Genomic DNA, 16,331 nt, shown 5'->3' on the forward strand with positions numbered 1-16,331 from the left:
GCCCCCAGGTCCCCTTACAGCAGTCTTGGGGCCCCTCTATGAACAAGCTCCTGTCTGTCTTTGGTTGGATAGTTGATGGTAGAGGGAGCGCTGTACCTGGCTTCAAGGCAGATCAGCGAAGACAGCGAAGAGCAGGCAAAGCACAGCTCGAGCCAGAGCTCCCCAAGCAAGACCGGGAAGGAGCTTCCCCAGGGGGTAGGTCCCCAGGAGGCTCCTTCCTGGGGGCCACGCCGGACCCTGAAGGGACTCAGCAGCACAGGGATGACAGTTCTGAATGGGGTGGGAACAAGACAGGAGCTCTGCGCTGAAACGCTCGAGCCGCACAGGTTGAGAGGAGGGGAGAAACTGCTCAGCACATTACTGGGCAGTGCTGATGGCCGTGTGTTCGTGCTGTAAGGCGGCTGCCAGAAGAGCTGATAACTATCTTGGGTGCATTAAGAGTAGAATGTCATCGTGAACCGAGCAGGCGATAGCTCCCTTCCTTGGGGTCACCCCGTGAGCACAGTATATGGCCCGGGCACTGCCTCTCATGTGTATAAAAAAAAAAATGGACAAATTGGGGTGCACTCATGGGAGAACGGGGGAAGGCTAACTTAGGAGAGCACAGTACCGTATTTCACTGAATAGACCTGAAACAATACCCTATTTCACTGAATAGAGATACATATTTTTTCCCCAGTACTAACACGTGTGAAAGCAGAATGTGTCTTAGGAGCCCCTGGCATCTAACGGTCTCTCAGGGTGCAGCTGCAGCCCAGTGCTCATTTAGGAAAAGCCAGCTGTTACTCCTGGTGGCACACCTGGACCACTGCAACCTTCAACGTCCCAGGGGCCAAAACACCGAAGGACTGGGTAAGAAAGGAGCAGGGGTCCAGGTTATCAACAACAACACAAGTCTTCACTGATACCCTCTGATAAAATCAAGAGAGTGGGTGTCAGCAGCTGGAAAACAAACAGCCCAGACAATAACAGAGGTCGAGACATTCCATGCCCTCTGCCCTGCAGGTAGCACAAGGTCAGAAAAAAAGCTCACACCAACGCCTGAGTCAGACAGTGGCTCTGAAGGGCTGGGTTCCAACAGGGCAGAAGTTTCGTCAACACATCTGCCATGTTTCTCTCTTCTAGGGAAGGGTGATGGGGAATGAACACATGTCTAAAGTCTCAAAAACATCAGTAAATATACAATACCCATGTTAATTGGCACCAAAGCACAGTGCCACAGTTAGAGTCCTACAACACCCACTGCTGTTCACAGAATCAAGCCACATCTTATCATCGACAGCATCTGAGATTTGATGGAAAAGAAAACAAAACAAAACAGCACACCTGAGAGCTGACAGGTGGCAGAGCTTAGTCTCAGTCTCTGGCTTCCTGGAGAAGGAGTGAAATCACAATGCAGAAGCCACGGGGAGCCATGGAGGGGGCCGCCACAAGGAGGAACAGGTGGCCTGTGGACCCCCACACTCGAGGAGTCGGGGCTGAGGCTGAGGCTCGCCCAGGCCTGCAGTGCCGAGGTAAGGAGACCTCAGCACGAGCAGAAAGGCGCCCCATCGTGCCTCACTGCATACGCAAGGGTCTTCCCTGAGCCCTTCCCTTCAAAAGCAGCTACTTGAGGGTAAAAACCTCTTGGGGAGCGTGTGAGGCAAAGAGGAGCCCTGCCTCCCGCTGTGCTCCAAGACGCCCACAGGCTAATCAGGAATGGGTCAGCGGGGAAGAGAGCCCTTGTGGCTACTATGCACCAGCCACCACGGCAGGTGTGCTGTGAGCTCCTGCCCCTTGGAGTCCCTCAGCCACCCTATGAGACAGGTGGTGTCTCGCCCATTTTACAGAAGAGAAAGCGAGGCTCTGAGAAAGAACGAGGCTTGCCAAAGGTTTGATGGCGACTCTGGAACACCCATGGTCTGCCTGTGATGGCGTGTTTCACACAGAGGGCACCCCAGAAGTCCTGACCACAGAACCAATGCACTGAGAGGTCCACTGCTCCATCAACGAAGGACCAGTTTGTGTGGTATCTGTGGCACTGATGCTAGGAAGAAAGCTGGCAAGCCAATCGCACTGTCCTGCCCTGAGCCCCGTCTGTAGCTCCCGTGGGCACTAACTTCGTTTGCTGCTTGCAGGAGCAATTGATTCTGTCAAATAAGGAAAGGTGTTCCTGGACGTATGTGGCAGAGAACAGGCGCCAGCAGCCCTGCTCAAAGGTCAAAGCCATCGACACACTGGGGGGCCCAGCCTCCCACCTGCCAGATTAACATTGGAACAGGCAGAAGCTGAGCTCAGCCCTTATCCCCAAACCCACAGCAAAGGTGTGGAGAAAGGCTGGGGAGCCCCCAACAAGGTTTAGCGCTCTGTGCCACCCAGGCCAAGTGTGCACCAGAAACACAGGGAGGGGCCGCCTGCAGGGGAGAGTCGGGTGCCTGCAAGGCCATGGAAGCGGGAGGATCGGCGTCATTTCTGATGCTGGCACACAGGGCGCCGAGAGCGCCTGCCAACCACAGACACTATTCTTTCAAAGCCTGTTCCTTTGGAAGGGGGATCACCCGGCTTCTGGCCCCATTCCAGCGGGAACTCTTGCCCTCTGCTGCATGGGCAGCCGCTCCTGGAGAGGCTCAGCACCCCCTACACCCCTCAAACAGCCCTTGAGGAAGGGAATGACCCGTATGGAAGGCTTAGCCCAGAGCAGCAGGGTGGGGGCGGTTCCGTTACTGTTTTTTCCATGGAGTGAGAGCCACCAAAGCCCAGACAGGCACCTGAGGTGGCAGGAGCTGCAGAGGGTGACAGATGGCCCCTAGCCTGAGTCCCTAACTGAGAACTCCCAAAATGGGCTGCCCTCCTTAAACACTGAAGCCGGGGCTGAACACGCCGACTCCTGCTCCAAAAAGGACAGTGGGGCAAAAACCAGGACACAGACAAAGCCTCAGGGAGCCCAGCCTTACCCGCCTGGACCCCTTTTCTCATACAGCACTCCTGGGTCCCAGCAAATGGCAGCCATCTGGTCCTTGGCACCTCTGTGGATGGGGGCGTTGCAGGCCTCCTACCACCTCCCACAACCCACTCTGCACAGGTCACCCTGTCTGAAGGCCAGCTCTGGCCGTCCCTCTCCAATGGCTCCCCTCGGTCCATATATCAGCTCATCCCCAGCACCTGGAGTCCTCCAACCCCCAGAGCCGGCCTGATTCCAGCCTCGGCTGCCCTAGCCAGCCCATGTCTCCAGGTGCCAAGTGAAACATGCCCTCACGTTTCCACATCTCTGTGTACTGTTTAACCTGTGCCCAGCCCTGACTATGGAGATCCTTCCTGTCCTCCACACCCCTCCCAACCAATAAGCACCACCTCCTCCAGGAGGTCGCCCCTGGTGCCCCCACACTGTGGGGCTCCGTGCACATTCCATACCCTGTCTGTTGCACAGGCCTCCGCGAGTGTGTCTCAGGTGCCTGCCTCTGGGGTCGGAGAGCTCTCAGCCCTGTCGCAGCACTGCAGGCTGTGGCCCAGGATCCCTGACCTGTGGCTCAGCGCCCTATTTATGGTCCTTTCTGGATTCCCTCCTCCACCTGTTCCCAGCTGACTCATCCCGCGGCCCATTCTCTCAGGGTTCAGTGGACAGCTAATGGGAGATAAACTAATCTCTGTCAACATGCTGTCCTGGCCCTGGTCGCTAAAGTCTCTATTTTTAACAAAGGCCTCCTGAAGACCAGGGTTAAGAAACAAAGGCAAGAATCCTAAGTTCTGAAGGAGGTGTTTCTTTGATAAGCAAAATCCTTGAGAGCAAGGCTGGCAGGGGCTGCAAGTGAGCCTGCCCTAAGTGCAGAGATAGGCAGGACCGGGCTGGGGTGAGACACTGCCACGGATGGGGCAAGGCCCACGGCATGCTGGGCAAAGCTGGCTGGAGCAAGGAGCACTCCCCTCTGGCCTCTGCTCAGCATCAACAGGCTTCCCAGCCTCAGTTTCTCTCTGGGGAAGACAAGGCAGGGCCAGAACGGGAGGCTCACGGAATGCCCTGCCTGCCTGCCTGCCCGACAGACATCCCCAGGTGACTCACAGCTCCTCCCCTCCCTCTTCCAGGGAGGTCAGTGTCATTTGAAACCAGCTCTGCTCCACTTCCTCCACACCTCAAGCCCCAGTGGAGTCCAAAGGGAAAGACGGCCAAAGCACAGGTGGCCCCGGAGGGCAGGCCTCAGCCCTGCAGGTGGAAGGCAGGGGCAGATGGGGGTGGGAGCAGGGTCCTGGTCTCTATGGGCACAGAGAGGCTGCTCTCACCCCTGCCATCTGTCCCAGCCCGGAAAAAACCCGTCAGCTGCTCGCCTTCGCCTCCCTGGCCTACCTTTTTAAGAGCTTACAACGGCCTGCTAAATTTAAGTGCGGCTTGAAAACCGGGACATATAAGGCCTGCCCGCCTGGATCTGAAGAGTTTCACAATGGGCAGAGCGTGGAGCAGTGAAGAATCGGAAGTGGAGGCAATCAAAGCCGCTTTATGCAGCCATGCCGCTTACAGGTCTTTAAAAATAGCTCTCCTTTCCCACATGCTGAAGATCAAGATGAAGCTTCCGCAATAAACAGACATCTGCGAGGAGCTTCTGCAGCCCTAAGCAGGCCAGAGCCCTCTAAGGGGAGGCGGTTGTGTGCATGAAGGACAGAGGTGGTGGTGGCCTTGGCCTTCGCCTTGAGGGGCGGGCGGGGCTGGGGGGGAAGAGGGGGTGGAGCTGGGGCCAGTAGCTCAGGAACCCACAGAGAGGACTTGGGGAAGCCACTCAGAGGATTCCTCGTGAAGTGTCATTCATTCTGGAAGCAGGTCACCCCTTAGAAGTGGGAAGACAGACCTCGTTGAGTGTGTTCCACTGCGGAGCGCTTCAATAACATTTTCATTGCATCACTACATCAATCCTTTGAGTTAGGTGTAATCACGCCCTTTTCATACACTGAGACGCTAGGGTGCATCAGTCTGCCCAAGGCCACGTGGCTGAGGTTAGAACCCAGGTCCGCCCCAGTGCAAGCTCGCTTCTTTGCTTGGTTTTGCCTGCTTCACCTGCATCCAGAACGTGCCCTCGAGGTTTATTCCCCAGTGCTCAGCTTCTCTGAACCCCCAAACCTAACACCAGGGGCTCTTTAAGGGGGTAAGGTGGCGAAGCAGGGAGGCTGGGTCTGATTGAGTACAGAAACTGCTACGTGGCCATAGCCCCATGAGCCATGTTTCTTGACCTCCTGGTGGCTTCTCAGTGGGCCGAGGAAGAGCAGAGGTGGGGGGCAAGGCATAGAGGTAGGTCTGGCCTAGGGAGGATCCACAGGAGACCAGGGGGAGCAGCTGTGTACAACGAGGAGAGAAGTGAGGGCTGGAGGGCACGGGGAGAAGGGAGTCGCACTCTTCATGCAGCCCCTGTATTCGGTGAGCACTTCATTGTGCACCTGTGTGAATGTCAGTGTGAGTGTGTGTGGCCCTCCACAGCACTGTGCATCTGTGCAAGTGTGGGAGGCAGTATGCTGGGGAAGCAGTTGTGAAGAGGCTACAAGATGTCAGATACAGGATAACAGACACATCCACGCTAGAAAACCTGGGAAAGCAAGAACTCCCAGACCCTCTGGTTTAGGAACGCCCAGAGTCCAGAAGCAGCCCGCGATTTCCTCCAGTGCCCCTTCCTTCCTTCACAGCAGGGATGTGCCTCAACTCCCAGCAGGAGCAAGCAAGCTCTCCCAGCATGGACCAAGACCCCAACTGCACAAGCCCTGTGGGGCCAAATCCTGTCCCTGAGAGTCTGCAAAGAGGCCTCCTCCCCCACCCCACTTGTCCCTCTCTTCTGCCTTCCCTTTCAGACCTGACTATCAGATGCCTCCTCACTCCAAGCAGGGAGCTCCTGCCTCTTAATATCTTGCATCAAATAGCTCACGGTCCAGCTGTCCTGCTCCGTGGAGCTGTCAGCACTCACAGCAGCCATGAACTCTGCACCCGGCACCGCAATGTCCCATCTTGTTCCCCTGCATGGACAGGTGTCCTGCAGGGAGTCCATGGCTAGGCTCCCTGGTGAGGCTCGGCCCATCTGCTCCAGGCACCAGCTGTCTTTTATCACCAAGATGTCCAAGTGGCTCTGTTCCAGGCACTTCTTCACACTCCCGTACACCCCATTCTCCTGGCTCCCTGCACGTGCTCAACTCTGAGACCCTGCAAATCTTCGGCAGCTACAGCCAGCACCCAGGTACATGGCCAGAGCCAGCCATTCAGAAGCGTGAGAATAAAGACGCAGCGCCTGCACTGTAACACGTAGATCCCCCAGTGGCAAAGCCAGAACGGGCTGTTCTTGGACTCCCACTCCTGCTTCTGACATGTGCTAGGCTTCTGGGCTGGCAGTGTAGGGAACTCGGGCCTGCAAACGGCCCACAAACCTGCTGTTGCCGCAGCTCCTGGCCAACTCCTGGCTGCTGGCAGAGAAAGGGCACCTGTCCCGGATGTCTCCCTGAGCACCCCCGTCAGCAGCAAGCATGCCCTCCCCTCTGTGTTGCCCCCCAAGAAATCTGCACAGGCCCTGGAAGGATTGCAGGGGCTGCAAGGAATGCCGACGGCGCCCGGGAGCTGGAGGTTCGGGGCGGAGGAGGAAGCAGGGAAATCACGCTGAGCCTCGTGGGAGAGAAACATTAGTCTAAGAACACGCCAGAAACACTAACCCTGAAAACACAGCTCCAGCCACCCGCACTCAGCTCCCCGCCGGACACCACTGAGTTAGGGACAGGTTTCCAGGGATGAGCTGCCGGAAGGCAGGCACCGAGCAACCACATTCCAGAGACTGCACCAGGCCCGGCCACCCCAAAGGGCTCTTTCTTCCTGGGGTACATAGGCGTGGACGTTCCTCAAGGGCTGACGGAGCCAGAGGAGCATCTCCAAACCCGTAGCCGACCCAGTCCAGCGTGAAGGGTTGGGGTGCCTGCCAGCCCCCCATTTCTGGCAGTTGGCAATCAGTGCTTTGGCGAGCAGGAGGCTTCTCAGCCCAGAGCAGCCATGTTTGCCACCCCCGGGGGCAGGGGTAGGGAGACGGACAGAGCCTGGGAGGAGGAGGAGCCCAAGGGAGGCAAGTAGGGTCCGGGTCATCAGGCATGTTTCCCAGGAGGTCAAGGCAGGCCGCTGGGCCCAGGAGCTGCCCCGTCTGCTCTACCTTACATGCTTCCTCTCAGAGCTCCACATCCCTGAATAAAAACACCAAAATCGAGAGCCTGAAGTGAGAAAGATTCCGTGTTGGGGGGCGCACGCTGAAATTCCCAGGAAGGAAGGGAGGAGGCTGAACCGGGGAGGCTCAGGCCGCGCGCTGTCCTCTCCTCCCAGCTCCGGTGACTACCTTCCAGGAAGTCTGGGTATGTCCTTTATGATAACGATCCATGCGAACAGCAAAGCCCCAGCAGCCCTCTGGTTTTCTGTTCACGTAGCTGTACCCAAACACTCCAAATCGGTCGAAGGGAATCCTCTAAGAGGAAAAAACATATATTTGGATTTTCCACTGTAAAAGTAAAGTGTTTCTACCATAAAGATATTGGGAAAAATACTAAAATGTAAAAGGAAGGAAAAATCTACTCTACCACTGCCGTCCTGAGAGGAAAACAGTAAATTGTATTATAACTCTTCCTGGTGGGAAAGGCTGTGGTTTTTTTTTTTTTTAATTCAACATTAAAAAAAATACACCAAAAAATAATTTATTCATTTTAAGGGATGTTTGCAGGGAGGGGGCTTTAAAAAATGTTTATTTATTTTCATCTACTTGAAAGGCAGAGAGAGAAAGAGAGCTCTTCCATCTGTTGGTTCACCCCAAAGTGCCTGAAATGGCCAGGCTGAAGTAGGAGCCTGGAACTCCATCCAGGTCTCCCATGTAGGTGTCAGGACCCAAGCACCTGGGCCATCACTGCTGCCTGCCAGGATGCATTAGCTGGAAGCTGGATCAGAAGCAGAGCAGCAGGGATGCAACCAGCACTCTGACAGGGGCTACAGGCACAGCTTAGCCTGCTGCACCTTGATGGCTGCCCCAGGGCAGGGGCCTTGACTAGATGGGTAAAAGGACAGCCACACAAGTGCCCTCCACCTAAACGACTGGGCAAGGGAGCCAGGCCTGAAGCGCATTATCAAGAGAAGCAGGCACATCTGCCCCTTCCCTCGTGAGCCTTTGACAATACTATCACTACAGAAGCAAGTCAGACAAGACCCACGTGGGTCACATGTGTTCATTGGCTCTCAGCGCCTCCCCCGGGTGCGGACGAACAGTGATCTGAGAAAGGCTGCACAATGTGCCCAAGCACGAGGCAGGTGAGAGAAGGCTCTAGAAGGCACAAGGGAATTAGCCCCGACCATAGAGAGAGGGGAGGGAAGGTGAGCGTTTTCCACCAAGCCCCAAGCCAAGTGTCTGAGTCCCAGCGTGGTCATCCCTGTGCAGAACTCAAACCTCGGGCAGAACCACCTGCTCAGCTCCATGTACCATCTATGGGGCCCAGGTGGGGACCCAGATGTGGTGTCTGGGCTCCCACCCTCAGCTAGAGCAAGGAGGGGGAGTTCTACATTTTCAGGAGCTGTATGGACTGACGTGTGCTGGGGGAATGCCCATACTTGAACCAGTCATCGTCTCTTATCTAACAGGTGCATGAGTTAGCATACCAACTCACGACACGGTTCACTCATCCATCTGAAACACACTTCCTGAGCGGCTAGGACACACCGGACGGATGCTCAGTGAACTTCCACCATGCCCCAGACAAGGCACTTGGTGTCCTGCACGGCACAGAAGCAGACACTAGTTTCCGTGGGTTTGCTGTCCCCCTGGGGGACCAGGCACTTAGAGAGTAATGGGGCAGAGTGGGCTCTAATGATTAAAAGAGGTATTAAAGGACTGCCAATCAAATGCAGCATACAGACTGGATCCCGATTAGAGCAAACCAGCTCTGAAGGTTTGAGACAACCAAGGATAGGTGAATATGGTTGGGTAGACACCAAAGGTTTGCTGTTAATTCTGGCACATGCAATTCTGGAAGTGCGGTTATGAAAGAATATAAGAAAAAAAGACATGACATCAGAGATTTGCTTTAAAATACATAAGAGAAGGGGCCAGCACTTTGGCACAGCAGGTAGATTCAGTATTTGCAATGCCAGTGCACTGCTGGTTCAAGTCCCAGCTGCTCTGCTTCCAGTCCAGCTTCCTACTAGTGTGCCAAGGACGGCAGTGGGTGATGGCCCAAGTGCCTGGGCCCCTGCACCCATGGGGGAAATCAGGCTGGAGTTTCTGACTCCTGGCTTTGGCCTGGATGCATAGCCAGGTTGCATCCACTTGGAGAGCGAAGAACAGATGGAAAAATCTATCTCTGCCTTTTTTGTCACTCTGCCTTCCAAACAAATAAATAAAACTTAAAAACAAAGTTCATCAGAAAGGAAGGATGGAGGGAAAGGGGAGACACAGTGAGAACAAGAGGGAGAGAAGGAGAGCAAGCGAGCGTGAGCGTCAACCTGGCGTATTCTGGATGAGGCTGGGTATTGAGTATTAAGGGCTCGTTATGCTAGCCCATTGGTGTGTGTGTTTGAAACGTTCATAATATTTTTAATAGAGGACTGCATGGCAGACACCCTCATGAAGACTTGTTTAAAGGCTAAAGGAAACAAGGAGAATTTTGTAAGGAGCAGAGAACAAATCTGCCAGGTTTACGAGTGTTTTCATGCCACCTCATAGTGGGTGGGAAGACCTGTTCACACATAATTACAACACCCGGTGCAGACCGGCCTCCCATTGTTCCTGCTCCCCAGGGTGTGGAACTCCGCCCCCTGCACCCCCAGCCGTCTCCTCTACAGGCAGAGTCCAGAATCCTAGCCTGGGCCACTCACCAGCTGTGTGACAGGGGAAGTTAACCTTTCGGAGTGCCAGTTTCCTTAACGGTAAAATGGGAATAACCCTGCATACCTCAGAGGGCTGATGTAAAGGTCTAATGATACAAAGAATGAAAATTCCAGCATAAAGAACTCTCCCTCCCAGGGCTTCTGGGATTAGCAACATCTAGCCCAAGCCTGCTACCTATGCAATACCCCATCCTGCCAGAGCCGAGGCTCTCCACCGAGAAGTCAGGCCCACAGCAGGGAGGTAAGCTCAGGCAGAAGTAGGGGCATGGTGGGAGAGAACCAGGACAGGCCCAGTCACAGGCAGGGCAGCAATCAGGGATGATCCGGCTGCTCTGTGCAGCTGCGGGGAATGCGCCTCCCATTGCCTCAGCCACAATCAACCTTAGTCCTGCAGCTGATTTACACTCAAGTGTAGCTGAGTGATATCAGCCTAAATCACAATTTTTCTTTTGGAAGAGGGACATGGGCAGAAAGCCAGATCCTGAGGCCTAAAAAAGGGAGGGGCAGGAATAAAAGTGAAGTCATATTTTGATAAAGGTGTGATAAAACTTGAGATCTTAATCCCCTACAATCATAACTAGTATACTCCAACACCTGCCCCCTCCAAACACACACACACACACGCACACACACACACACACGAAATAGTCCTAAGGCTGAGGTTATTTTAGTTAACACAGTCACCCTCGCCTGTCCCAGAAACTGACTCTCAGAGGTGAGACCAAGTCAGTGTTGGAAGGAGGCTTCCCCCAAAACCCCACCCAACACTGGCAGTCAGTCTCTCTTGCTCACACTGTGGCCATCCCTACTCTTAACTAGAAGGCAGAGTGGGGAAGAGGTTTACGGCTTCAACAACCTGGCCTCAGCTGGGCCAGCTTAAGGGTTTTGCAGGAGAAGCATCCCCTATAATCCTGGTGGGCAGCCTTCAGAGGCCAGGAGGTGGCACTCAGCACACAGTGGGCTCACGATCTCACACACCGCACACACTTCTCACAGCCATGGGCAGCAGGCAGAGCACTGGACTTAGCACTGAGGGAGCCGGGGTTGACTCAGGCTTGGGCACTTACCCCACCTGAGTATCTTTCCTCATCTCTGAAACAGGAGGGGGAGCAGGAGGAGCGAAGGAGGGGGTGGGGGAAGCTCTCAGAGTGTTTGAAGGATAACAGTGAGATCCCCTGCGAAAGCGCCACAGGACCGGCCTGACCTGCAGTAGGAATCAAATAAATCTTTCCTGTCTGCCACAGAAGGCGAGTCCTTACCGCAATTAAAGTTTCCAGGACACGGGGCGGGGCTGCCCTGAGGCCCATTTATGGGGTCCTCTGCCCCTAGAGGAGGGTGGGGCGCGACAGAGTCGCAGGTGCCAGGGAACCCCAACACGCAAGGACCAACGGGCCAGCTCACCGCTGGCACTTCTCCCTTGCGACCTGCCCACAAGGGGGCTGGTCAGTGACTTCATCCTTCGTCCAAACCACGGAGGGCTGTAGCGAGCCGGCGAGACTGACAGCAAGAGAAACCCAGGGCTGGGGACTCCACGACGTGCACACTGACTCGGTTTCAACAGGCCTCTTCCCCATCCAGCCAAGGCCGTTCCCGGCTCAGCCTGCCGGGGAGCCCGGGCTGGGACAAAGTTAACCCCACCTGCTCCGGGCAGAGGCTGCCGGCAGGACTCAGCTCCTCCCCGGGGCCAGACGGGCGACCGCAGAGCGGGCGCTCCCGGGTCGGGGGCGAGCGCGGGCTGCCGGGGGGCGCGCGACCCGGAGAGGACCGAGCCGCAGCCGCGGCCCTGGCCCCGGCCCCGGCCCCGGCCCGCAGCGACCAGGCCACTGATATTGGCACTGCTTAACTTCCTGTTATTAAGGAGGGAGAGAAACGGGGGAGGAAAATAAAGAGGGGGGGGCGCAAAAGGCGCAGAGCCCGAAGAGCACCCGGCCCAGTTCAGGGGGCGACCAGAGGCACGTCTGGCCATCGCGCCCCTCGGATTCGCCGTTTGGGGTTCTCTGGGTTCGGAGCGGCAGGGCTGGAGTGTTGGGGACGGAGGGACAGGTCGTACGGGCTGCTGGCGGGAGGCTTTTATTGTATTCTAATCGTTTCAGAGACCAGCGGGGGCGCCCCGGGCTCTCCCACGGGGCCACCTGCTCTCTGCGCGCTAGCGTGGGGGCTCTGAGGCAGGGGATGCTTCGGCCGCACCTGACCCTCCCCGGCGCCCGGCAGGGCGCAGAGTCCAGCTGGGGCTGACACGGTCCCCACCCGCCCGCCTTCCCCAGCTCCCATGCCTTCCCCGTCTTACCGAAGGTCGCGCGGGCCGCCGGGCCTGGGGTCAGCGGCTGCCTCCGCCTCCGGCTGTGGGCGCAGCTGTCGGAGCCCGCGGGCCGCCTGCGGAGCTGGGAGCTAGCGAGGCGGCCCCGCGCAGGCTTAGCCGGCCAGGCGCCCGCGGTTGTGCGCGGCGCGGCGCACCGGCCTGGGGAACGCCCCGTCGGCGGCAAAGCCAATGAGAGGGCTGCCGGGGGCGCGGCCCCGCCCCCGGGCCGAAGCATACGGCCAATAGCAGTACGGCGCGGAGCCCGCCCCCGCCCCCGCCCCGCCCCGCCCCCACGGGCCGGCTGTCACCGCCGCTGCCGCCGGCGCACGTGGGCTGTAGCCCGGCCCCGAGCGCGGAGAGCTGCCTGGCGCTCCCACCCAGGCGGGCGCAGGCTGGGGATGGGCTGAAGGCCGCTAGCAGCAGGGCGTGGTGGCGCTGCTAGATAAAAAGCCCGGCTTTGGCATCCTGGTGCCGAGGGAGAAGCAAGAGCTGCGCCTCCCGCACTGTGGCCCTGGCCCGAGCAGCTGGAAAGCGAGGCTCAGCTTCTGCTTTGGGACGTGGGGAAGCCGCAGTGCTCTCCCAGCTCTGCCTCCTGGCTTTGCTCCTTCCTTGATCGCCCTCAGCTTCAGCAAACCGTCCTGCCAGCTAGCAGCCTCTTCCTGTCACTTGAACGGGCCTTGCTTAGGCTGAAGCTGATGGGAAGAGGGGCAGCGGAGGTGGATGACACGTGTACCTTGGTCAGCTCGCCTGAGGCCCTCCCCCCACCTTTCTGCTGTCAAATGTCTGCCTTCAGCTCTGCTCTGCCCACCCTCAGGGGTGGCCCTATACACACCCCTCCACCCCCCACACACACCGCATCCCCTACTGCAGAGGGCACCTTCCAGGGGAACCACAGGGTGTTGGCGTGGGGTACGGTGAGGACTGTGGAGCATCTTGTGCCAGCTGCTCTGCTACAGTGATCCTGAACTGGGATCTCCTTGGGCAGGAGGCCTGTCTGACTCACCTCCCAGCTTATCCTGGGGCCTGACGCAATGTAAGCATCCGTAAGTGTTCTTGGAACTGGGCTGACCCACAGGGAGGAAAACAGGCAGGCTTGGGCAGTGAGAAGCAGGGTCGTGGCTCCAGGCTGCTGGAATCTCTGCACAGCCAGGCCACCCCGTGGAGACGCCACGTTCCCTCGCCGGGTAGGTGCAGCCAGAACAGGTGGCTTATTTTTCCTCTTCCCCTTACCATGTGATCTGACTCCCTGCCTTTTGGACTTCCCAGGTACTGCCCTACCTGGCAGTTCTCTTAGCATTCCCAGCAGTCAGTCCGCTTCCTGCAGAGGAACTTTCCAGCAAAGTGCTGCCCTTTCTCAGAGGGGCAGCACTCCACACATTACCTCATCGAAGTCTGGCCCTATAGGCATGCATTTTGTAAATGCCTATTTGTCTTTATTTATTGGAAAGGCAGAGTGACAAGACAGAGGAAGAGATCTTCCATCCATCTATTTGGTTCACTCACCAAATGCCCACAGCCGCGGGGGCTAGGCCAGGGAAAAGCCAGGAGCCTGGAACTCCATCCAGGTCTCCCACGTGAGTGGCAGGGGCTCAGGTATTTGAGCCATCATGGATGCATTCCAGAATGTGCATTAGCAGGAAGCTGGATTGGAAGCAGAGCAGTCTGGTCTCAACTCTAACCAGGCACACCGACAGGGGATATGGGCATCCTAGGGGACAGCTTAACCCACTGCACCACAACGTTTGCCCCTGGAAGCAGGCTTTTTTTTTTTTTTTTTTTTTGACAGGCAGAGTGGACAGTGAGAGAGAGAGACAGAGAGAAAGGTCTTCCTTTGCCGTTGGTTCACCCTCCAATGGCCGCTGCGGCCGGCGCACTGCAGCCGGCGCACAGCGCTGATCCGATGGCAGGAGCCAGGTACTTATCCTGGTCTCCCATGGAGTGGAGGGCCCAAGTACTTGGGCCATCCTCCACTGCACTCCCTGGCCACAGCAGAGAGCTGGCCTGGAAGAGGGGCAACCGGGACAGAATCCGGCGCCCCAACTGGGACTATAACCCGATGTGCTGGCGCCACAAGGCAGAGGATTAGCCTAGTGAGCTGCGGCGCCGGCCGGAAACAGGCATTTTTATCATCCCCATTTTACAGATGTGGATGTAGACGAGTAAGGTAGAGCAACTTGTCAAGGTCATATGCCTAGTGTCAGTCTGGATTTCAGCCTAGATCTATCTGGTTCTAGAATCTGTCTGGGGCCTCTACAGCTCTGCCTATGCCTCTGGGCAGGCAGGTCACATCTGTCCCCAGAAGAACTGCTGTAGGCATGACCCACTCTCAGTCCATCCGTTCTGAAGAGGCATGTAGGGACAAGAGAGACCCCGGAAGCCCAGGCCTGCCTTTGTTGTGAAAGGAAACGGGAAACTCAAGGCACTGAGAAGCTTCAGGAAAGCATGTTACCTCTGGTCCTGGCTTGATTTCCCTGCACACAAGGCCTGTTGCTGCTATCCTGGACAGGAGACACCAGTGCTGGCCATGGGGATGGATACAAGGTCATTCATTCGTTTAACAAACCCTCCCATGAACTAAAGGAGGGTCCTGTGCTCCTGTAACTTATAATTCAGCAGATGCATAATCAGAAGTACATGTTGGGGGGCCAGCACTGTGGCGTAGCAGGTTAAACCATGGCCTGCAGCTCCAGCATCCCATATGGACTCTGGTTCAAGTCTGGTTGTTCTACTTCCAATCCAGCTGCCTCCCTGCTAATGTGCCTGGAAAAGCAGTGGAGGATAACCCAAGTCCTTGGGCCCCTGCACCCACACGGGAGAACTGGAAGAAGCTCCTGGCTCCTGGCTTCAGCCTGGCCCATCCCTGGTCATTGTGGCCATTTCAGGTGTGAACCAGCAGATAGAAGATCTCTCTCTCTCTGTGTCTCTCTTCCTTTCACTCTCTCTGCCTCTGTCTCTCTCTCCCTACCTGTCTCTCCTTCTCTCATCTTGTAACTCTGCTTTCAGATAAATAAATAAACCTTTTTGAAAAAAGTACACGATGACACAGGAGTCATATTCTTAATTACTTTTATTTTTATTTTTAACATGTTCCATCACCTTATCTACAACACAATGTTCTCCTTTCAGATTAAAACAAACTTAACACCATTTCAGGAACACAGTGGCCAACCAAGTTGAACAGATACGGCACTGCTCAGCACAGAAGTTCTCACAGCTCAAAAATGAGAATTCCCCTTTGCATTCCCAGAATCTCTGCCTCCTCTCCCCCAGCCTACACCCAACCTATTAAACTCAGGAGGCTCAGGTAAGAAAGACCCTTGCTAGGCAGGTCTGAAGGGTGAGTCTTTCCTTGGATGTAAGACAAGCTGGGAGTGGATGGGGGCCAACTTCCTGGAGGGAAAGAGACAGTAGTCAGAGGCTGCACCACCTCACATTAGCCACCTTTGCCAGCTGCTATGATTTGGATATGATATCTATGGTTTGGATATTTCAGTGCCCCCAGAGGCCTATGGATAAAAGGCTTAGTCCCCAGAGTCTTACGTTAATGGCACTAAGGGATGGGGTCATTGGGAAGAGATTAGGTTGTGAGGGCAGAACCCCAGGACTGAACCCTGGTGGCTCTATAAGGAGATACACAGACACACGCGTGTTCCTCTGCCGTGTGACGCTCTGTGCTGCCTTGGGACTCTGCCAGCAGGAACGCCTTTCCCACGGGCCCACTGATCTTGGACTGTGAACCTCCAAAACCATGAGCCAAAATAAACCCCTTTCACTCATAAACAGCTTGTTTTCAGATAGTGTGTGATGGTCATGAGAAGGTGACTGATACAAGAGCCATCTCCCTAGTGGCTGGAGAGAAAGGAGTCCTGGGCATCACAACTCAAAGATGTCATCGTGCGATGTCCTGCTGAGCTGTGGCTATGTCTGGGAGTTTGTATAATTCAGCTCTTCAAAGAGAAGATCATGCGATGTGGGGGTGGAACTTAGAGGAAGTATTATCTAAAGAAAAGGATAGAGCCCCAGAGACAGGAAAGTGCTCGCCAGGGTCCTAGACGGTGCCCCTTTCTCCTTCTTAGCATGCTAGGAAGACTCCACTGCTCCATGCAATAGGTCGCTGTTCCACACACAGTGACAACCTCTTCCCAGCCCACTACAGCAGGCTGCATGGGAAGTTGTCTGGGAGATGCAGAT

General features: G+C 56.0%; 1 protein-coding gene across 14 annotated transcripts in view; it reads right to left on the reverse strand.

Annotated features, from left to right (window-relative positions):
* The window catches only part of MICAL2 (microtubule associated monooxygenase, calponin and LIM domain containing 2), a 226,177-nt gene extending 213,883 nt beyond the window's left edge, over positions 1-12,294 (reverse strand). For 4 of the 14 annotated variants that reach the window (XR_007911288.2, XM_051824744.2, XM_051824741.2 and 1 more), the window contains exon 1: positions 12,129-12,287. The gene's annotated coding sequence lies outside the window, so the exon portion shown is untranslated. Of the gene's footprint in view, positions 1-3,390; positions 3,992-12,128 lie in introns of those variants that run through there. The other 10 variants (XM_070073245.1, XM_070073243.1, XM_051824713.2 and 7 more) reach the window with 4 other exon arrangements.
* Between the last annotated feature and the right edge of the window lie 4,037 nt (positions 12,295-16,331).

The sequence above is a fragment of the Oryctolagus cuniculus genome, chromosome 1 (genome assembly GCF_964237555.1).
Source record: "Oryctolagus cuniculus chromosome 1, mOryCun1.1, whole genome shotgun sequence".
NCBI classification, from domain to species: Eukaryota; Metazoa; Chordata; class Mammalia; order Lagomorpha; family Leporidae; genus Oryctolagus; species Oryctolagus cuniculus.